This window comes from Furipterus horrens, unplaced genomic scaffold (assembly GCF_987537825.1).
Source record: "Furipterus horrens unplaced genomic scaffold, mFurHor1.1.pri manual_scaffold_8, whole genome shotgun sequence".
Taxonomy (NCBI): Eukaryota; Metazoa; Chordata; class Mammalia; order Chiroptera; family Furipteridae; genus Furipterus; species Furipterus horrens.
Genome location: NW_028327178.1, coordinates 93,367,722 through 93,391,557, shown reverse-complemented (window position 1 = coordinate 93,391,557; position 23,836 = coordinate 93,367,722). Strand labels below are relative to the sequence as shown.

General features: G+C 52.7%; 1 non-coding gene across 1 annotated transcript; it reads right to left on the bottom strand.

Moving 5' to 3' along the window:
• Positions 1 to 2,179: 2,179 nt before the first annotated feature.
• LOC150003504 (U1 spliceosomal RNA) lies at positions 2,180 to 2,341 on the bottom strand. Its single transcript, XR_016512822.1, has one exon. It is a non-coding gene; the product is annotated as a U1 spliceosomal RNA (small nuclear RNA).
• Between the last annotated feature and the right edge of the window lie 21,495 nt (positions 2,342 to 23,836).

Genomic DNA, 23,836 nt, shown 5'->3' with positions numbered 1-23,836 from the left:
CTGGTTTTCTGCACACTGGATTCACATAAGCACACACTTCTGGAACAGCAGTGTGGGCCATAGCCCAGAGCAAGACCCTCACAGTGGGTGAGGCCAGTGCTCCCCTGGATCCCCCCACACCTCCCTCTTGGGAAGGTTCACCCAGGACCCAGCCAGCTGGTGCCCAAATTTGATTCATTCGAAGACTGGAAAATTAGATGTTCCCCAAATCCTCCAAAGAACCAGCCTTGTAAATCCCTAAACCTTCTGCAGTACTGACAGGACCAGGCAGTCCCCTCATTGGCCATCTGGCCTCCTCTCAGCCGGCCTGCTGACTTCCGGAGGCCACGGAAGATCTTCATTTAATGACATTTCCCCGTAATCCCTTCATTTCTATTCTGCGCTCTCGGGGCCGCTGCAGCGGCTTACTCTCACCTGCCCTACTTTCCTTTCTCTGAATCCTCGGAACTCATGCTTGGTTCATTTTGCCCTTCTTGGAAGGCATTTCTCTGCACTTCCTGAAGGCACTCCTGCCTGGGGCCCAGGAAGCCACAGCCTTCCATCTCCCCTTGTTAACATCAAGCCTGGATGGTCCCTTGTTCAAAGCCTGGAGCCCCTCTGATTCCTTACAGTGGCTTTGAAGCAGAAGGCAGGGAGTTCCTCCTCTGTGCCCCACAAACAAACATTTCTTGAGCCCCTACTCAGTGCACACCCCAAGCCAGGCCTCATGGAAGGCAATAAGAGTTACAGTAGTCCCTCTCTGTATTGCGGTTCACTTATCGTGGCCTCCCTGTATCGCGGGATTTAAAAAATACTATATTTAATTAGTTATCATGGGTTTTTTGCTATATTGTGGGATTTTATGGTATTGTATACATATGTTGTTAAAGTTACATAGGTTTAAGAGTGTAGAATAAATGTAAGGTTCCTACTTCACGGGAGGGGGGGGGAGTCTAGAATGTAATACCTGTGATAAGTGAGGGAATACTGTATTCAGTGGGAGTGGCAAATATGTAAACAGACATGGCAGTCCAAGGTGGTGGGAGATGGCCTGGAAGGAAGCGCAGGGCCCATGGGAGCCCGGAGCAGCCTGGGGAACTAGAGAAGTATCACAAAGGAGGTGAGACTCTGGCTGGGCCTCGGAGGACACATAGGAGTCCACTAGGTGGACAGAGTGAGGAAGGGCACTGCGGGCAGAGAAAGAGGGACAAAGCGTGCTGTTTGTGGGGAACTGCGAGGAGTTCTGCATGCATGGGGAACAGCACAGGTGGGAACGAGGGGAGGAAGGGGAGAGGGGACAGGGCTGGAACCATAGGCGGAGGCTTCATCATGAGGGCCCTGCAGGGAGTCAGTCCTGGGAGCAGTGGGGAGTCCAAGGTCTTAGTCGAATGTGAGCAGAGAAAGATCATGAGCAGCTTTGGGGGGCATCCTAGAGGTGGCACTGTGATCCACGTGAGAGCTCACAGTGGTCTACCTGGGGCAGGGGGATGGATGGCAGACAGAGTCAGGACTTGGGGTTGATTAGATGTGGAGGATGAGATAAAGGAAGGCAGGGATGACTCCCAGGCTTCTGTTCTGAGTGACTGGGGAGACATAGTGAACACAGTCATCCCCCCTCACCCTTGGGGATACGTTCCAAAGCCCGCAGTGGACGCCTGAAACCACAGACAGTACCAAACCCTACAGATGTGGTGTTTTTCCTATACATACATGCCTTTGATAAAGGTTAATTTATAAATTAGGCACAATAAAAGATTGATGGACAATAACCCATAATAAAAGAATCATAATAATATTCTGTAACAAAAGTTATGTGAATGTGTTCTCTTTTTCAAAATATCTTACTGTACTATCCTCACTTTTTCACTTAAAAGGGCTTTACAGCTTCTCCCTGGCAGCAGCACTACTGTGCTTTGGGGCCATGATTAAGTAAAATAAGGGCCACTTGAACACATGCACTGTGATACTGTGACAGTCGATCTGATAACCAAGACGACTGCTAAGTGACTAACAGACAGGGAGCGTTACGGCATGGAGATGCTGGACAAAGGGAAGATTCATGTCCCGGGTGGGACACAGCGGGACAGCACGAGATTTCTTCATGCTACTCAGAATAGTGTGCAACTTAAAACTTACGCACTGTTATTTCTGGAATGTTTCATTTACCATTTCTTTTTTGTTTTCTTTTTTCTTTTTTTGCCAGGGGAGAGCGCGAACGCAGTCCCCCACTACTACAAATGACGCAGTCGAGTTTCCCACATCTGGGGACATCGCAGGGGTCAGCACAGCCAGAGCGCAATGGATAAGCCTCGCCCTGGGAAAACCACCTTCGTGTGATGGTATCTCCCTGCCAGGTAAGTATCATTTACCATTTTCGCGGGCAACTGAAACCTCAGAAAGCAAAACTGTGGATAATGGTGGGGGAGGACTAATGTACTAACCTTTCAGCAAACTTTTTCTTCAAGGACCAATGGTGAATATTTTAGGCTTGTGGGTCATTCAGTGCTCCAAAGCTGCCACAGACAATACATAAATGGATGGGCATGGCTGTGTTCCAACAAATTTTTTGTAAGAACAGGCAGGCAATGGTCATAGTTTGCTGATCCCTGGGCTATCAACCACAATAACAAGAAAAACCATCTCAAGCTGGCTGGAACAATAAAGTGAATTGATTAACCCATATAACTGAAAAAAATCCGGAACTTTGGTGGACTTCAGGCACAGTTCAATCAGGGTGTCAGCTCTGTTTTGCTGTTTTCTCATTCCAGTCCTTCTCCCTGTCAGCTCCCCCTAAATCTGGCTTCCACATGCACACAAAGTGGCTGCAGCTGTTCCAAACAAAGAACACCATCAAGGCATGAGGAAGGACTTCTCTTCCAGCCCAGATCCTAAGAATCACTCTGATTGGACTTGCTTATGTCACATGCCTGTCCAGGAACCAATCATCATTCCTGGGTAACAGAACACACTGATTGGCTTAGTCAGGGTCACATGGTCAATCCCCGAGTAGGGGAGGAAGAGTCAGTTCCTTGAGACCACATGGCTCCCCAGTGGAAACCAGGGTTTGGTAGGATGATGGAAACAAGGGAGGAATACGAGAAAAACAAAAGCATATGTCTCCATAAAGACTTGTATGTGGATGTTCATAGCAGCATTAGTCACAATAGCCAAAAATCCAAATGTCTCGTGGCTAGATAAACAAAATGTTATACTATATCCATAAAATTCAGTGCCAAAAAAGAATGAAGTACTGATATGTGCAACAACATAGATGAACATAAAAAATAATTGCTGAGTGGAAGAAGCTAGACGCAAAGACTGCATGTTGTCTGTTTCCATTTACATGTACTTTCTAGAAAAGGCAAGTGAGATCAGCGGTTGTCTGGGGCCTGGGATGTGAGTGGGGATTGACTACAAATGTGCACAAGGCAACTTTTGGATTGCGGTGATGGTTGCGCAACTGTATAAATTCATTAAAACTCAACAAAATGAATACTTAAAATAAGTGAACTTTATGCTATGTAAACTAAATCCCAACAAAGCTGTTAGTTAGAAAGGGGGCAAGGAAATGCTGGGGTGTAGCCATCAGGGTCCTTGCAGAGGGCAATGGTACCCCTCATGAGGCAGGGGCAGGCCTGGGTGGAAATGCTGAGATCACCTTGGACATTGCTGAGTAAGACGCTTCTGGTACATAAGAAACGCCATCCACGAGAGCTCTGGGGGAAAGCCAAGGATGAGCTGGAAGTCTGGGGACTGTGGGTGTTCACAGGCACACTGAAGCAGTAGCAGATGATGAGTCCTGGAGAGGGTGTGGTCTGAGAGGGAAAGGCAGCCAGGACAATACCCTGGAAGACAGAAACACTTAAGGGAACGACGGAGGAAGAGAAGCCAGCAAAGGTGGTGAGATGGAGCAGCCAGAAAGGTGGGGGTGGGGAGGTGCTACCAGAGGTCCAGGAAGCTGTGGTGGGGTGGTCAGGGGCCTGCAGCACCGCCCGGAGCCTGGGGGAGCTGAGGACTGAGATGAACCAAGGAAGTCCTGCTGGCCTTGGGGAGAACAATGACCACAGAGGGGTGAGGTGAGATGTAGGTTGCAGTGTGAGAGGAGCTTGGAGTCAGTGAGCACAATCCAGCCCTGAGAAGCTCAGCGGGAAGAGGAGGAGGGAGGAGGGTGGCTGTGGGCCACGTGGAAACAAAAGGCAGAAGCAGTGGGGTAAGGAGTAAGCGGAGGCAGTGGGCATGGACTACACTCTTGATTGGTGTAGCTGGGAAGAGGAGGAGACACCGCAGTGTGGGGGCAGATGCAGGCACTCCAAGCTCTGTCACATGCTCCTGGGACCTCCCGGAACCAGAGAGCCTGCCTGACGCCAGTGCCGCCACACCCCAGTGAGCTGCTACTCACCCTGGGGAGACAGCTGGGGCTGGAGCTGGCTCTGACCTGCCCGGGGCCACTGCCCACCAGCCAGGACAGTGGTGGCTGCATCTCAAGGTCGCAGCACCCAGGGCCAGGCTGGGCATGGAGGAGGTGATAATGAATGGAGCACGGAGGGTGGCTCTCAGTCTCCCGGGCTCTGGAGTTCTGGTCTTTTGTCCAGCCACAGTCCAGAGGGTCTGGGACCTCTGAGACAGATTCTCTGTGTGCTTCGTGTGATTTCTTTGAGTGCAGTATCAAGTGGAAATGCTCCTGGCATTACCTTCACTTATGCTAGGCGTCTCTTCTCACCTTGGATAACCCAGATGGTACTGGCACCTGTCAAGGGCCTCCTGGGGGTCCAGTTCTACAAAGTGTCCAATTTGCTCCTCCCCACAGCCCTGACAGACTGTCATCATTACATACATCCGGCTGATAAGGCGACTGAGACTCAGAGAGGTTGAGCAGCTCACCTAAGGTCACACAGCAAGTGAGTGGCAGAAGTAGGTTTAGCACCCAGGTCAGCCTGCCCCAAGAGCTTTCTCCCTTTTCCCTACCGACCCTTGGCAAAGGGTGTGGAGAACAAAAGAAGACAGGAGGGGTGGGGGTAGGGAAGACAGTTCTGAATGGCAAAGCAGTGGCCCCAGGTTTGAGCCTCAGCTCCTGTGGTCGGGGCAAGTCTCTCTCCTATACAAGGCCTCAGTTTCCCCAGCTGTACAAAGAGCTCTTAGGCTGCCATGTGATGAGTTCTGTGACCGGGTGTTTATTGGAGACACTTCTGCTCTCTATGGTGGAAATGCAGAGAAAGGCATGGTTGGGGGAAGGCAGAAGGGACCTCCTCTGTCAGGCCAGGCCCTGGGGGAGTTGCACCTGGGAAATACAGCGAACCCAAGCTCAGCTGCTGGCTCAGCTACTTTGCCGGGACAAAGGCCCAGCTTGCAGTCCCTGTGCCTCCTGCAGGAGACACCCCTTCGCAGCCACCCCAGAAGGACGTGACAGAGGGCAGAGGGTGGGGGAATGGTAGCCGCAGACCTGCACAGGTCCCTCCTCTCCCAGCCATGGCTTCCCCTGTTCGCAAACCCCTTCAGGAGAGCAGCTCAGGCCTGAGCCCACCAGGACCCCTGCTCACCGCTCCTCCCTGCCTTCCACAACTGCAGGTTCCCCTGGAGCAGCGGTTCTCAACCTTCCTAATGCTGCGACCCTTTAATACAGTTCCTCATGTTGTGGTGACCCCCAACCATAACTAAAGCATAGTGATTAATCACAAAAACAATATGTAATTATATATGTGTTTTCCGATGGTCTTAGGCGACCCCCGTGAAAGGGTCATTCGACCTCCAAAGGGGTCGCAACCCACAGGCTGAGAAGCGCTGTGGCCTGGAGCCTCCAAGCAAGATGCCTGAAGGATGACCCACCAGAGTCAGAATCAAGATCTTCCAAAAGGAATTGGAGGCCCAGGGAGGCCAGGTATCCAGGCAAGTTCACACAATGGCCATGGGGAGCCAGAATGGATCCTGGGCCTCCTGATTCCCAGTTCATTTATGTGGCCCCGCCCATTAGTGTTTAAACAGAAAAGGTTTTATTCTTCTGTATGTCTTTTTTATTTTTATAATTTATTTTTTATTGATTTTAGAGAAAGAAAGATCGATTTGCTGTTCTACTTACTGATGCATTCACTGGTTGCTTCCTGTATGTGTCCTGACCAGGGATCGAACCTGCAACCTTGGTGTATCAGAATGATGCTCTAACCAACTGAGCTACCCGACCAGGGCTCTTCCATATGTCTTTATGTTACATTATGTCATGTTTATAACAGACCTACATCCTGATATTCAGTTCAACACACACATTTCCAGTTGCCCAAACATTGTTCCCTAAAGTGACCATGAGGACCCCTGGCTCAGTACCCTTTCTGCCAACAAGGTGACCTTGTCCAGTTTCATGGACTAACTCCTCTCCCTCCTCCACAGTCAATCCATCCGGAAATCCTGCTGTTGTACCTTCAAAACGTCTCCAGAATCCAACTAGCCCTCGCCACTCCTACCTCCGCTGCCTGGTCCTGCCACCACCATCTCTCTCCTGGACTAGAGCAGGGTCTCCCCTTTGCCTCCCTGCCTCTGTTCTTGATCTCTTCAGCCTGGTTTCCACGCAGCAGCCAGAGGGTCCTGTTTAAGACACAAGTCTCTGCTCAAAGCCCTCAATGACTCTCATCTCACCCAGAGAGGGGAGCCCTATACAATCTGGCCTGTAGGAGCCCCTCTGACCTCACCTCCCACCACCCTCCCCACCAAGCCCTCTGTTCCCTCCACACTGGACTCCCAGCTGTTCTTTAGTCATAACCCACTCCCACCCCAGGCCCTTTGCACCTGCTGTCCCCTGAATATCCATATGGTTCCTGCCCTCATTTCCTTGGGGTCTCTGTCAAAAGTCATCTCCTCAGAGAGACTGTCTTGAACCTGGACCCAGACTCGCCTAACTTTGTCCTCACTCTCTCTCCCATCCCTTTGCCCTGCTTTGCAGCACGTGCCACCACCTGACCTTGAAGTACAGCACTCCTTCTGGCTCTGTCAGAATAGCCCTATCCCTCAAGTAAGCCCAGGAGGGAAGACCTTTTTCCTACTGATGTGCCCACAGCCCGCAGCCGAGTGACTGGGCCATAGGAGGTGCTCAATAAATATTTGCTGAGTAAATGAAAGAATGAGACCTAGCACCTGCCCTACTGTCTTGCAGGGGGACTGCCATTTACAACACCATTACAATGATGTGCCATGTCCTGCCAACCAGGTCATCCCAGTGGCAGTAGCAGGTGTTGCTTGCTCCTTTGTGCCAGGCATCGGGTCCTCCCCAACTGGGTGAACTCTTCTATTATCCCTATTTTACAGACAGGAAACTGGAAGCTTTGTGAGGTGAAATGACTTCCCTGAGGTCAGAGGTCAGAGAGCCAGCATGTGTTAAAGTAGAGATTAAAACTTAGAATTTTGGGGCCCACAGATACCCTCCCTCCCCCAACCAATCTCGCTGCCTTGCCTGGCATCTTACCCCTCAGGCTGTCAGGGTTCCTGAGTAAGGAGCTCACATCTCTGTCAGGTGACAAGCAGGGTAGGGTTGCCATGGTGGCAGGGATAGCCCCCCACCTCACTCAAGACCAACCTCTGGGGGAAGTGGAGGCTTTACAAGCAAAGGAGGAGGATTTGGGCAGTGAGTGACTGTGTTCTCCTCTGACCTCTGCAAAGGGAAGACATCAGCTCCCTGACATCTGCTAGGAAGCACTTACTGCACACCTACTGTGTGCAGAGGCCTGTGCTGGCGCTTGTGGATACAAAGGGGCGTCACCTGCTGGTACAGTGGACAAGCCCCTTGTCAGCCGTCATGCCCTCTGATTCTTCCCCACAGAAACAGCAGGTGAGTAATATCAGGCCTGTTTTATAGACCAGGAAAGTCAGGCATACATTTTTTTTAACAAGCACCTGAAAACCCAGGTTTCTGAGAGAGCTGAATTCTGAGTCTCAGGAAGGTCAATGGGGCAGCTGCTAAGCATGGGGAGGGAATGTCCCTATGACCACGAGGGTGGATGATATTGAAGGAAGTCACCCTGCCCAAGAGGGCCTGCTGTCACTATGACCCACAGCCCCCTGGGGTACTCAACTACTACCTTAGTTGTGCCCCAACATCCATAACGGGACTGTCTCTCCAGCACACAAGAAACTGGTGTCAAGAGCGGGACGGGGACAGACAGGCCCGAGGTCAAGCTGAGGGAGGGGACAAACCAGCCTTGGCACATGCCAGCCTCCTGCCTCCTTGTGTAGATCACTTTCTAGGCCCCAGGCACCTCCTCTAGAGACACATCTCAGGAAATCAAGCAGATGCCTGGGACCCACAGGCTGAAGATGTGGCAACCGTGAGATGCCAGAGCCCTCACTTACTTGGGAGCCCGCGGGGCTGAGCGGCTAGTGTGAGCATCGCTGGGCCCAGTGGGGTTGTTCCTCCAGTGGCAGGAAAGTGAGGCTGGGCTGGGGAGGACGTCAGTGTGGGGAAGGCAGCCCATCTCCTGGGGGTGCTGCTTTCCCACAGTTACCCTGGGGAATTTCGCTTCCCAAGAAATAGCTATTATTTATGGATGCAATGACCATATACACTTTATCACCCAAACCAGGATACTTATAAAGCTGAAAGGGAAGCTGTTAATAGTTACTCCAGAACTGACTTGGGAAAATCATGACATGAGGGCACATTATTTACTGAACACCTACTATGTGCCAGGAAGAATGAGGGACACTTGATAGCCATCATTCTTTTTGATCCTCACAATGCCCTGTGAAAATGTACTGTAGCTGCCCTGGCTGTCCCTGGTCCATCATGCCTGAGCTTCTGCCACTGGTGTCCCTGCCTTGGGTTAAGGTACTGAAAGCCCCTATTACAAGACAGATCCCCTCACCCCCAGGTCCCCATTTCCACCAAACATCCTATATTTGGCTACTGGAACATTAGCGTAGATTTATTTCATGAGAACGGACTTTAAGGTCAGGGTATGAATGGTTTTAAAAGGAGAGAGGTGGGTGGGGAAGAACTGGGGAGGGGGATAACTGGGGTCTGGAAATGGAACAAGTGGGTCCTAAGACCTTCAAGTGATGGGAGGGAAACAGAGAAAGGAAGGGGCTTGTATAAGACGTAGTAGCATTCGAGGCCCCTGGTGATCCAGATAAACCCCACCTGCTTCTCTGAATAGACCATCTACTAGCTCATCCCACACCACACTCCAGGCACAACCTGTCTTTCCTGCCCCCACCACTTTGTGCGCGCTGCTCCCCCATCCACGGCGCCATCTGTTAGTCTCAGCAGGGTAGCATGCTTCCCACTCTTCACACCTGGTTGACACACTACCGCTTCCAGGAGGCCTTCCTCTCTGGGGTTTATCCTTCCCTGTCCTGGGCCCAGCACCGTGCTCAGGCCTCCATGCCCATGGAGCGAGGTGGGAGACCCCGCTGAGGGCGAACAGGTCTGCCTCATCAGTTCATGGGCCCATCACCGACCTCCTTGAGGCAGCCACAGCTCCAGCTACTGACGACAAGCATGGCGCCCATGACGATGCAGACCCTGGGCTCTGCCCACAGAGGGTCGGATCCCAGGACTCTCGTGGGGCCAGGAACCTGCATCATCAAGTCCCTCCAAGGGATTCCAATATGTGCTCAAGTTCAAGGCCCTCAACAAGGCAGGTGAGTAGATGTCCACTGGAATGAAAAACCGATAACAGACTCAGGAGGTGGCTACCCCTGCTGTCCCCGCTGTCCTGAAGTAAAGCCCTCGCTGGCAGTGGGTATTGCTCATTCACCGCCATTCATCAAGCGTGCATTCCCCGGTAACAAAGACAACCGCTGGCACCGGCCCGCACTCGCCACACTCAGACGCTGTGCTTGTACCACCTGAGCAAATCTCCACACCAAGCCTATGAAGCAGGTGCCATTGTTCTCTCCATTTCTCAAATGAGGAAACTGAGCCTCAGAGGGGAGAGGTGACCTGCCTGAGGTCTCACAGCTGGTTAGTGTCACAGCTGGGATTTTAACCCAGGCTAATTGGCCTCAGAGTCCACACGCTAACCACCATGCCCTGGGACATGCACCACCACTGGGATGTGGCCATGAACAAACAGTCCTGGGCCTGTTCATCTCCCAGAAGGGAAGAGAGGCCAAACAAAGAACACATACTTTCAAGTTATGGCACATGTGAGGAAAGAAAAGAAACGATTCCTCCAGAAGGCAAGTGCCATGGGTCTATTGCAGATCTCCCTGAGGATGGTCCCTTTGACTCAGTTTTCTCATCTATGTAATGGGGCAATAGAACCAGTTGATTCCTGGGAACTTTCTAGCTTGTACACCCCAGGAATCCAGTCTTCCTTTCTCTGAGCCTCAGTTTTCCCATCTGTACAATGGGCCGGAGGGAGAGCAGAGAGAGTGGTGACCCCAGGTCCCTTCAAACTCAGCCCCTGGGCTTCCCAAGAACAAGTTAGCCTGGGATTCCTGGAGCTGGGCCTTCAGGAGTGCACCCTCCACCGTTGCCATGGTAACGCTGGAGCCTAAGGTGAGGGTGTGGTGATGCTGGGACCCAGAAGTGGTGCCCTGACTCCTTTCCTTCCAGGAGGAAGGACCTCTGTGTCCAGCTGACTCACTGAGTCAGGGAAAGGGGTGGACCCCTTTTCTGGCTCATCCAGTGTCCTGCTGTCTCCACATGGTAAAAATGAGGTAGAGGGTCCCCTCCTCTAAAAAAATAACCTGCCATACAGGGCCTCAGGCCCAGCTGAGGCTCAGTTTCCTCCCCTCAGCCCCTCAGCCCCAGCCAGGAGGCCACTAAATGCTGTCCGTGGTGCTGAAATGAAGCATGGCTCCCAAGACTGGGTTCCCTTTGGCAAACACTTCCAGGAGCCAGCTCTTCTGGGGGCTGGGAAATCAGGAAGTAAGATTAGTACTTGGGGACAGGCAGGGAGCCGTGACCAGCTTGGCTCCTCATTTCCCAGCAATGTGACATTGAGCTGGCCCTTTGCCTCTCTGTGCCTCAATTCCCTCAATGCAAAATGGGGACAATAACCATATTGACCTCGTGAGTCTGTAGTGAAGAGTGAACATAGTATGTGTTGTGTAGAGAGGCCCAATGAATGCCAGCTATTATTGTCATATCAAGTACTTGTTATTATTTCAGGTTAACTTTTATTGGGTGCCTGCTGTGTGCCTGGTCTTCCAAGAGATACCTGTTTCTACTAATAGAAGTCCAGTAAAGTAAGCATTAAAATGCATATACAAATATTATACTTCCCTGAGGCTCAGAGAAGTGAAGTTAGTTACCCAAGATCACACATAATGAACTGGGAGCAGAGATTCCAGTGAACCTTTGAAATCACTGGATCTATCCAATCCCACTCCCACTGTCCAGATAGGGCAACTAAGGACCAGAGAGGGACCTGATTTACCACAAGTCACCCAGGAAACCCTGGGTCTCACCTCCCAGTGCAGACCTCCTCCCCTGGGAAGGTGAGCAAGAGTTCCTCACACCTGAGGCAGGCAAGCAATTTCCTCTATGGTGATCCCTCTGCCCTGCTGGTGGGTCCTCCATCAAAGGCAGACACATGAAGTGGCCCACAGACAATGTGTGTCAGCTGCAGTCATGGGTCAGCGGCCACTCAGTGCCCGCCAGTGCCCTTGCCAGCAGGCATCTGAGTGCGAGGGAGAGGGCAGGGCCAGGGCAGTGCTGCTGGGGCCCCTCCAGTTCTGGCCTGCTTTCCCAGCAAAGAGAAGGCCCAGACACGCACCCGAGCTGCTCCCATTCCAAATTTCCTGCTGAGTGGAGCATGCGCTCGTGTGCACACACATGCAGATATAATACAAATCCACCCAACAGGGGGCTCCTGGCAGCCTCAAAAACCCATTTTTCCCCTTGAGGAGGTACAGTCTTGATCTCAGGTAGAAGAGGGGTGAGTGAAGCGTTAATGGGTGGTGGGATCCAGAAGCCTGGCTTCCCATGCCAGCTCTGCTCCTTCTAAGCCTGGTGACCTTGAGCAAGTCATAAAGTTGGTCTGATGTGGTGATGCCTCTACAAAATGGGGTTCCCAGGCCATGGAGTGGGGCACCAAGAGCATCATGGGTTGGAACAAGTTTTGAGGTATTCGAATTGCCCACACTGGGTGAGAGGCTTAAAGTAGAACCCAAGGACAAATCCTAGCTCTGGGGTTGGGTCCTCCTTGGCCACCTTTGCCTTGAACTCCCCGTTTCCCCGTGTGCTCCTCCAATTCACTCTCACATAGAGGTGGGAGGGGTCCTTAGATGATGCAGAGCAGAGCTGCTGGCACACCTCTAGAGCCTTCCCCACATGCTTCAGAAAGGGTCCAAACCCCTGGCTGGGGTCCACAAGACTGCTGGGGGTCTAGTCAGCCCCTGCGCCCTTCCCCAGCATCACCCTCACCCAGCCTCAGCAGCCACCCTGCCCTCTTTGCTCTGCCCTGACCACACAAGCCTCTCTCTCCCCTCCGAGCTCATGCCTCTGCTGGTCCCCCACCCAGCTCCCTCTCCCTCAGCATTCACATGACTGGCTCCCTCCCATCCCTCAGGGCTTAGCACAAATGACACCCCCTCTCAGAGGCCTGCCTGGCGATCATGAAGCCTGAAGTACCTCTGAGCACTGCGCACTGGTTCTGGCCTTTGGTTTCTGCTGCCAGTACGAAGTCGTCTCTCTGCTGGCAAATAACAGGAGCACAAAATGTGTGCGCCAAGCAGCGTGGGGGTGTGCTTCTCAGGCTGCAAGCCGCCAAGGCACAAGTCCTGACATTGAGGAATTCCTCTGCTGAGTGGCCCGAGGCATGTCACCTGCCCTCCGTGGGCCCCAGTTTCCCCTCCATGACCATGGGGCAGAGGAGTCCGTCTCTGAGACCTTGCAGTTGGCTTCAGTTGCCTCTATCCAGGCCTTTCCCTACACTGGCCCATTTCTTTGAGGTTTCTCTGAGCTCAGACAGTTGCTTCCTGAGGGCGCCAACCCTGTAAATCACAGCTGATTCCCCCGAGTGGGTCGGCTGCTGGAGCCCAGGCATTCTGTGGCCATTAATCACCATCGCGGTACTGAGGCTGTCACAGGTGCCTTTGGTGGCAGTTGGGCCTGGCCTTCTAGGCTGAAGAAGCTGCTGGACTGAGGCCCCAGCTCCTAACAGACTCCCCTTGCCCTGACAAGTCCCTACTCAGCCACACTCACCTGCCTGCTCTGCCTATTTCCCTCCCCATTCAGTCAACAAATTACCCCCTCAGTTTCCCATGTCCTCACAGTATACAAAGACACTGGAGCCATCCTGCACCCCGCTTTATCAAAGAGGAATCTGAGGCACAGAGAGGAGGAGGAATTCACCCCAGGTCACACAGCAGGTATGTAGAGGCTCTGGCCCTAAAGTTTCTGGTCTTTGCTCCTTTCACCAGGGAGACCCCAGCCCAGGGAGAAGGTGTCAGGGCTGACTCAGCACCCAGCTCCATCCAACCCTGAGAAGACCCCAGCTGGCTGCTGCACCTGCCCCTCTGCTCACAGCCCCCTCTGCTGGCCTCAGAGGTCTGCTCCAGCTGCCATGGGGCTCCTGGGAAATTAATTAAAGCTCTCGTTCTGAAGCCCTGGTCTGACAGGCTGCCTCTGTTCCCACTCTTCAATCTGCTCAGAGAAACGAGGAGAAAGTTGAATGAGGTGTCTCCGGGGAGCTGAGCCTGTGCTGCCAGTTGGCAGGAAGGTGGGAGGCTGATGGGGTGCCCATTGGGTGCCAAGGATGATGCCCCATCGGCATCTGATAATGCTGGAAGGTGGAAGCTAGGGTGACAGGCTGGCTCTTCCCCCAGTGTCTAGTGATCCTGGGAGACACCTGTTCTCCCATAGGTTCACTCGACCAAAATTCACCAAGTGCCTACTGTGAGCATTAGAGGAGAGGGAGTGAGGGGCCAGAGCCTATATGAATGTGCAGGCGCTGGGCAGACTGCCCGCGACCAAATCCTGCCTTCTATCTGCAGGCGTGATTCCTCATCTCTAAAATGGGCATGATGGATCAAAGGCCTGTGAGGGTGGCTGCACTGGGCCTGCACATAGCATGTGCTCAGTAAGCGCCAGGTATTTTACAGTTGTCATGCTCTGCCAGGCGCTGGGTTAGAGCGCTGAACGAGACCGACGATGCGGACTCTGAACTCACTGTTACCTCCTAGCAAGGATGAGAGGGTAAAACAGGGTTGCAGGAGGCCCCTGTGAAAAGGACAGCAAACCGAGAACCTTGATGGACAAAAACTGGGGAGTGTTCCAGGCAGAAGGGATAGCCAAGCTAAAGCCCTGAGGGAGCGGCTTGGTACAGTGTTCAAGCGCCTGAAAAGAGAACTGTGTAGGCAGAGGACCGAGCAAGGGGGAGTGTAAGGAGGGTGATGGAGGTGCTTCCGGGCCCTCCTCAGAGTGTCCACCTGAGCTCTGCTTGCTCCAGAAGGAGCCTGGGGGTGGGGGGAAGTGAAGGTGCTCAGGAGGTCTGGCCCAAATCGCTCCCATGTGACCTTGGCTGAGTCCCCTTCCCCGTCACCCCCCCCCCCCCCGGGGGGCTGCCTGAAAGCTGACTGGTGCCTGACTCACTACTTCAGTGACAGCTAATTAATTATGCCACCCTTCCACCCACTGGATGGCAGCATCTGCACTGAAGCACTTTGGCTCCCGAACCCCCCCTCCCTGCCCCACTTTACCCCCTTATAGACCGAGCCTCCTGACAGCCCCCTGAGGGTCCAGGCCTAGCTGTAGGGACCACCTGGGGTCTCAGGTCCGGAAAGAAGCTTCTTCCCCTTCTCACATTTTTCAGTCCTCTCCTCCCCAGCTGCCCCAATCCTACCCCTGGACTCACAGCCAGAGGTCTGGACAGAGCTAGGGTACAATCCATATTTCTGATCTGGTGTGGCCACCGGGACTAAAGCACACGAGACCAGTGGAGACCTCTGACCTCAGCTGGAAGCCATGTCCAGGGTCAGTAGGCAGGGGGCTGGCGATTGTAGGGAGACCCTGGTGGCCTCCTCCTGAGCTCTCCCACCCCCGACCGTGTGCCCCTGGGAGGCTAAGTCACTGAAGCCCTGCTCACACTGCCTCAGCTCCTGTAAAACCAGCCATGCGCAGACAAATCACAAGCTGGGGCCTAGTCCTCAGTGTGTGTGGGGGTGTCCCAGGGACACACCTCTTCCATATCATCCCCACTTCCAGAACATCCAGAATTTTCTGAGAGAGGGAGGGGTGCAGGGACTGGCAGACAGCCAGGAGAAGGGAGGAGCTGACACTGGGGATGTGGGGGACCCCCACCCCACTCCTACTTGGGGCTTCATTCCCAGAAGGAGTGGGTGTTGGGAACTTAGGTCTCCCTCCCTCTGTCACAGACGAAAGACACAACCCCATTCACCCCTTCTCCAGGCTAATTAGCATATTCAAAAGGGTTGGCATGGACATGAATATGCTAATCAGACACCACTGGCTACTCCTGGTTCCTCTGCCTTCCCTGCTCTAGCCTCCAGCTCTGCTGTTGCCACAGGCTTCCTCCATTCCCCACTCAGCCTCATCCCTCTGGCTCTCACTGCCCGGGCTCTCCTTGGCACAGCCTCCCAGCCCTTTCCCCAGGCCTTCAAACTTGCCCTGCTCTCTCTTGCCTCAGCACCTTTGCCTTAGTGTTCTGGTACCCAGAATGCCCTTCCCTTCCTCTTCACCTGGGTAGCTGTCACTCATTCTTCAGAGCTTAGCTTAAGTGACAGTTCCCAGGGATGGCCTTACACACACACACACACACACACACACACACACACACACACGCCCCAACTGGACTGGGATCCTCAACTTCATTGTACGGTTAAATTTATTTATTTTTGTGGTCATTTGAAGAGTGTCTCCCTCCCTGGACTGGCTCCCTGAGGGCAGAGAACAGTCTGCACAGGGCCTTGTATGGAGGCAGTGCTCAAGAAGTGTTTACTAAATGAATGACTGGTGGTTTTTACTATGGTTCCAGCAGACTCCAGATGGGCCTCCCTGCCTCCCCGCTTCCCCCTTGCACTTGCGGCTGATGCGCCGCTCGCACCCAGCTCTGAGCAGGTGATGCTTCCCACTGTGCCCAGCACTTCACACACAGCCTCAGAAGCTTCTCCCGCTCTCCTTTGACCATCCCAGCTTCCTGGACAGCCCAGGATCATGAGGCTCAGGGGCATAAGCTGCTGGCCCACACTGTGTGGGCCATGAAGCCAGGGCAGGAGCTCAGACCTGCCAGACCTCTGCCTCCATCCGTCTCAGGATCTCAGCTTCCTCATCCTGGAACAGGCCAATCCCTGTTCGCTCTTGGCCTAGGGATGAGGATGAAGGGAGACTGGGTTGGGTAAGGGCCTCTGGGAACCCTTACCCACTGGGTCCTCCTCACTCCCAGGTGGCAGGCAACACCCAGCCTAAGCTTTCTCCCACTTTGAGAACCAAAAGGGCACAGAGGGTATATGAATGGGCCCCACCTATGGGCTCTCACAGGATTCAGGGCTGGGGTGCAGGGGTGGGAGCGCAGTAAGTCTGGGCTTAAAACATGCTGTGTGTGGATGCTGCCCCTTCAGAGGGGAGGTGTTATCATTACAACCCTTTCCACTGCCACGGTCATCAGCCCTTCAGATCCCAGAGCCAGGACAGCCAGAGGAGCCCATGTCCCGCCTTCTCTGTGGGCACAAACCCCACCCTCTAGCCCCCTGTAGCAGCCACAGGAGGGGCTTGCTGCTGACCCAGCTTCCCGTGGGCATCTCTGTTAGGTGCTGAGTGGCTTAAGCCTCCCTTTTACCTGGACTCCCCCCACTCCTTCCTCAGCTGCTGGGGCACACGTGCTTGTCCTTCAAGCCTCAAATCTGGACCGCCTTCTCAGAGCCCACCCCAGCGGCCCAGCCCCTCCCCTGCCGGTACAACTGCCCTCCCATCCCCACCCACAACATGATGCGGGACACAATAATACCATTTGCATAAGTTCTCCAGTGAGTAGCCCCTAAAACATTGGCGTCCTAGCTTTGTCCTCAGGGCTGGAACAAGTCTGACCTCCTGCGCCGGTAGGTAAATAATGCTGGGGTTGAATCTGGGCCCTGTCCTTCGGGCATGTAACTTCACCTTTCTGAGCTTCAGTTTCTAATGTGCAGATGGGTTCAGCTGTCACTCTCCAGGTTGGGGGAAATGCTGCAGCTGGGTCTCGTCCGCCTTCTCTCCCCCATTCTCCCAGCTCCCCAGGCTGGAGTTTCCTTTCTCCCCAAGTCCAAAAGCTCCCAATAGATTAGCCATAAGGAGGCAGGCGGTGTGTGCACAGCGGGGAGAGGGCAGAGACAGACTGGGTGCTGGCAGGGGCCCCTGTGGGGTCTGCTGGGTGCCCTAGGAAGGAGAATGGGATGTGTCTTCAGCAGGTAGGAGCAAAGTTGGATCGATGCTCTGGCGAGACTCAAGGCCACAGTCAGGGCACATTGAGGGAGAAAAATAAAAAACAGGGGAGAGAAAGTGATGGCAGGGTTTCCCTCTTGACAAAGAAGGACCCTCTAATTATCCTGCCCCTGGGATTGCTGGACCCCAATACACCCTCCCCCAGTCCCACCCATGTGCCACATGTCATGAGAGTCTGCAAACCAGGAGCATCACTCAGACACAACACCTATTTGGTGGTGTATACTAGCCACCACTCTAGGGACTGGAGAGAAGAGGTGTGCAAAACAAATGTGGTTGCTGACCTTGAAGCCCAGTGGGAGAGATGAAAATTAAACACATGTATAACATGTCAGGATGTGACCACTGTCATGAGACAAATAAAGCAGGATAAGAGGTGGGACAGGGGCTCTTTGAGGAGGTGACATTTGAAGTTAGGCCTGAATGAGGTGAGGGAGGAAGCACTGCAGAACTGGGGGCAGAAAATTCCAGGCAGAAGAAACAGCAAGTGCAAAGTCCCTGGGGCAGAAATTGATATTGATGAAGCTCCCAGCATTGGTCAAGAAAGTGAGTGCAGATGGAACATCAGTAGTTGTCAACTGGGTGACCTTGGGAGTGAGAAACTCAGCTCTCTTAGCCTTTGTCTCCTTATCAGTCAAATGGTCACAGAAAGATGTCATGGTGGTTATAAAGATGAAAATGGAGTAAGTCAGCGGAGAAAGTGCCCTGTAGCTCAGGGAGACATATAACAGATGCCCAGTAAACGTTGGCTGGGCTGGCAAACCCTCTGAAGGGAACGGACCAGAGCGTGGGGAGTGAGGGCTGGCCGTAGGATGGGAGCAGCTCTTAGAAACAGAAGTCTCATAAAGGGCTGAGGTCCATCCCTCCACAACATTCCTCTTTGCCGTGATCTGCTGGGTCCAGCAGACGCCTAAGTTTTTGCAAGCCCTCGGGGTGCATCAGCAATTAAAGGCAGGAGACAGAGTTCCCTAAGAGGGAATGCTCAGGCAGCTCTGAGAAGCCAGGTCCTGGGAGGAGGTGGCACCTCCACACCTGGGTCTGGAAGGCATCCAGGTGGGCGAGGGGGAGGGAGGCAGCACAGATGGGGAAACAGCATGTGCAAAGGTAAAGAGCGGGTCAAGTTTCCTGCATGTCCGGGACAAGAGGAGGAGAAGAGAGGGAAGGAGAAGGCAGGGATAACATAGTGATAAAAGCAGCTAACGTTTCCAGAGCACCTGCTATGTGATTTTCACAATCTTGTAGCCACAACAACATAACCCCCACTTACAGAGAGTTAAGTTTGGACCAGATGTTTGGATCTCTGTATTCCTCTTAACAATCCTAAGAGGCAGAATCTCAGCATTCCCATTTTATAGATGAGCAAACCAAGGCTGGGAGCCTTTAAGCAATTTGTCCAAGGTCCTGCAGCCAGTAAGTGGCAAAGATAAGACTCAAACCAGATGTGTCCCAGAAGCTTTCCCTGACCAGGCCCACAGCCTCCTGCAGGAAGGGGTACTGGGAGCCGTGGACGGTTTTGAACAGGAAACTAATGCCATGTGACCTGTCCTGGGAGAATCTGGCTGCATCACGGAAGGAGGGTTGAGGTTCGACAGTGACAGCTGCCACGTCTCAGAGGCAGCGCCCCTGCCTCAGTTCCCAGGGAAGCGGCTGTAGGTCCCAGGGTAAAGCTCCCAGCTCTGTAAGGGGTGGAGTGAGCACTCAGCAAGGCCTCCTCCCACCCACTCCAGGGGCTCAGGCGCCAGCTCCAACCTGCAGCTTTAATTAAAAGGCCTTTTCAAACCATTAGCAGCAATAATAATAAAACCCCAAATAGGAACAATAAAACAGTATGACTGTCGGAGAATTAAAATGGGCACCTGATGTTCTGCCACCCCCAGGGGGCAATTTGGGGTGAGGGAGGGAAGCATGATTTTCACCTCCAGTAGACCTGTCAGTCCCAGACACTGGCTGGGAGGGACAGGCTTCAAGGAAAGGGATCACCCTGTGCCAGGGACCCAGCCGCCCCCGGGCCATGTTGCAAATCCCCACAAGGAGGGCTTTGGCTGCATAAACCAGTTCCATCAGAGAGCCAGCATCCCCCCACTCCAGGACTCAGCCAGACATCCCTCTCTCACCTCACCCCAGCCCAGCACAGAAGTCATCAGGCCTTCACCTCCATGTGCCCAGCTCCTGTCCTGACTCAGTCTACTTTCATCTCCCCTTAAAACCACAGTCTCCTACATGGGATCTCCATGGTCATCTGGGCCCCTGTAAACTACACTCAAACCAAATCCTACCTCCACTGCCACCCACTTTAGATGCCACCAATGGCTCACTACCTCCTCTGCCATGCTCCCCTTCCCCAGGCTCTTGAGTCACACTCTCTCTTATTTGTTCCCTTAGTGAGCCGAGCCTTTCTCTACCTCAGGGCCTTTGCACAGCCTGCCTGGAAGACCCCACAGCTCCCATCTCCCTGACTGGCTCCCTCTCATCCAGTAGGGCTCAGTCTTAACACCTCCCCAAAAGCCTGCAACATTCATCCCCGAGACCTATTTCATAATTCTTTTCCACAGTACAGTGTTTTTGTTGATTTCTTGCCCGTCCACCCTCCACCCTTCATAGGAGAGCCTGGTGAGGACAGGGGCTGGGTCTGGCTTTTTCATGGCTGTGCTCCCACAGCCAAGCTCTGTGTCTGGCATACAATAAGTGTTCAATCAATGCTTGCTGAATGAGCCAGCAAACACAGCCTCCTGCTGTCCGAGGAGCCCCTGCTCCCCAGATGTCTGACCATCCCTGTGGCTAGGCTGAGGGGGTGGCTTTCCAGCCTCCCCAGGTTTCCTGCTTTACATGCAGGCTGCATGAGACTTCCAAGCCTTTGCCTTCACTCCATAACGCATGAACCAGGGAAAATGGTCTCCAAGATGACAAATCTAGGCTTCGCCCATTTGGCAAATGCCTTCTTGGTGTTAGCCCCGGGTACACAGGGCTGGGTACACAGACTCCAAAACCTGGGACCAATCTTTGAGGGGCGCCCATGCCAGCAGGGGAGAACCAGTCAGAGACATGTGATGCGCAGGGCAGAGCAGGGCAGCAATCTAGGGGGAGAACCATGTGGCCATACACTCATTCGAATCCTCATTCCATGACTCATCTTGGGCAAGTGACCTCACCTCTCTGAGCCTCAGTTTCCTCATGTACATGTGGAATAATCCTGCCTTATGGGACCGCGAGCAATCAAACCTATACCCTGAGAAAAAACAGAGAGTAGCATCAAAAGTGTTGTTTGTGCACTGGTGGGGGAGCTTTTGGTGTAGGAAGGTGGACAGGGATTCTGAAAGAGAGAGGGGCAGGTGTGACTGCCTGAAGGAATCAGGAAAGGCTTCCGAGAGGAGGTGACCCTGGAATTTAAGTGTTGGATGATGAAAAGATGCCCAGAAGACCTGAGAGCATGGAATAAGGAGCACAGGGAGCAGAGAGCACACTTTCCTGTGGCAGCAGCACTTAGAGAAGCCTGACAATGAAGGAGGGAGCAGCCCTCACCCCAAGGATACCAGCCTGCAGAATGTTTTAGTTTTTTTAGTTTTTCAAAACCCCTCTACTAACTCCTTACTATGAAAAATTTCAAACATACCCAAGTGCAAGGAGAAGAGCTGCATTTACATGGTGCATTCTAAGCAGGGTGAGTAGGCACCCTGAGGCCCTGTCTGAACCCTGTCCCCAGTTCTCTGTGACTCCAGAGTGAGACCGGGTGGCATTGGAGGATGCTGAAAGGCCAGCAGCTCTGAAGCACCCCCTCTTTCTCCAACAACCAAGCAGCGTCTGCACTAGCCATGTGCAGCTGGTCAGGGCTGGAGGTAGCAGCTTTCTTTTACTAACTAGTAGAAAAAAGAAAAAAAAATTAAGTCTTTTTCCAGCCAGACTACATTTCCCCGCATCTGAGAGGGTGAGAATTTGCTCTTGGAACGAAAGTCTCCTGTCTGGAGCCTCCTCTTTGAAGTTCCATGAATATACATGGCAGCAGGCGGAGAGGATTCTTTCTGTGAGATGCTAACGAGCTGCCTTACCTTGGGAAATTGAGGTCATCAGCGTTAAGCAACCTTGACAGGCAGGGGCTGGGGTGGGAGAGGAGCTGCTGGGGAGACTGGGGACCTGGGTAGCTGAACTCTGACTTTGGGCAACTCCTTTCTCCTCTGAGCCTCCATTTTGTCACCTGTGATATGGGGACAGTCCCTCCTGGGGCTGTCAGGGTCGGAAAAGGATACAAAATGATGAACCCTTGTACACAGTAGGTGCTCAATACTTGCTGGGGCTTATTTCACAGAACCCCAGAGCTGGGACGGGCAGTTAAAAGCAGAGAAAGATTAGAGAAAGATGGGTTTAGCAATCCACCTCCCTGGGTCCAAATCCTTGATCTGTCTGCTACTAGCTCTGTGCCCTTGGGCAAGAAACATCACCTCTTTGTGCCTCGGTTTCCTCATCAGTAAAGCAGAAAGAATTCTGTTTATCATGGGTACTGTGAGGATGAAATGAACTAAGATTATGTATATTACACTAATATACAAAGCAAATTTTAGTCCTTGAAGTTCATGATCATGTCAGCTTTGGTCCCTCCCTGCAGCTAAGACCTGGGGAGGGTGGATGGAAGGTGGGGGGAGAGGCATGATCAGGGCAGGGGAAAGAGGCCATCAAAATCAGCCCATTTCTTGGTAAAGAAGATGAGGCTCAAATGCTGGGAAGCACTCACTGGGAGGATATGAACGCTTCGCATGGCCCAGCTCCTGGTTCATGCCTCAGCCCCAAGCCAACGGCACTCCTCAGTGCCTCTCAGGCCAGTCTGCACCTCCAACAAGATGGCCAGCCCCGCCTCCTCATGACACCCCCTCTCCAGATGAAGTCTCATGAAATGCAAATCTGATCACGTCACCTCCTTGCTCCAAGTTCCCCAATGACTCTGAAGTCCTTTCTACACCTCCATGCTCCTCTTATTTCTATGACCTCATCTCCTGCTACTTCCCCCCACCACTCTTTTCCAGCCACACCTAAATATGATATGTACAGTCTCCTTGGCACATAGTAGGTGCTCAAGAGACCTACTGTGAGTGAATAAGTGAACAGGAGCCAAGGAATTCTGATGCCAGACAAACCTCTTTGTCTGGCCCCTCTCCCCAGGGACAGAGCAAGTGGCCAGCAGAAGCTAGGCGGGCAGGCAGGGTGCCAGCAGCCTGGGTGACCCTTGCCCGGCTCCTAATGCTGCCCAGACTGCAGGTCTAATTGCTACAATGTTGGAGCAAAGTGAGTTAATGAGGCGGATTAATGTTCCCATGTTGTTCCTATTCTCTCCACAGCCGCCAGGGAGCTGGAGGAGAGGCAGCTGGGAGTCAGGGGATGGGCCTTTGGGTGGCTGGTGCACAGCCATGACACATGGACTCTCCCACTCTCTCCTTGTCATCTGATTCCAGGGGTCATCCACAAAGGAAAGAGAACAAATATTAAGTGCCTTTTGGTGTGTGGGCACTGGACATGGTGACCCATTTATTCTTCACAAGGTGGAAATTACTGTCCCCATCGGTGAGAAGGGGATATCTGAGGCCAATGAAAAGAGGCGCCCTGCTCAAAGGCCCCCAGCCGAGTTGAGCTATCTTTCTCAGGGGGCCCGTCACTATGCTCACAACCTGCATTGGAGGCAATGATGGATGATCAAAATAAATAATAGTAATAATAATAATGTGACAAGAGCTAACATTTACTGCCCGCTGGGCACTGTGCTAAACACTAAATAATGTCACTAAAGCCTCAGCCCCCTATGAGGTAGATCTTATTCTATGCCCATTTTATAGATGAGGAAACTGAGGCATAGAGGTGAAGGGGCTTGCCTGAGGTCACATGGTGAGTAAGTGGGTCTGGCCCTAGAATCTATATTCCCTACCACCTCTCTCCATGGCCTTCATTCAGATTCCAATGCAGGCTCTGGCCTCGGGGGTAGGGGACTGGTCACCTAGCCCTTCTCCAGCCCTACCTCCCCTCCTCTGGCCCGGCCCATCAGGCTCCTCACTGCCTTCAAAGGTAGGCTGTGGAAGAATGACACATTGTGTATTAACTGTCATCATTTTTTTCCTTATTACAAAAGCAATGCATGTTCACTGTGTAAAGCTGGAAGAAAACTGAAAGGTTTCTGGACAATAAAATTATTCCTCTCCCTGAGATGACCAGTTCTGATATTTTGGTGCATGTCCTTCTTGTCTTTCTATTTTCTATATATAATCATCATCAGGACATCCCCAGCAGCACAAGATTTGCTCTGTGCATGGTCCTGTGCTGAGCATCTTGCCTACATTATTATGATTACCCCTCATATTATCTCATTTCACCCTCACTACAACCAGATAATAATATACAGAGAAAAGCCCTGTTTTACTGATACACAAACAGAGGTTCAGACAGATGAAGTAACTCATCCAAGGTGAAACAGCTGGTCACTGGTACAGCCAGGTTCAAACTCACGTCCTGGTCAAA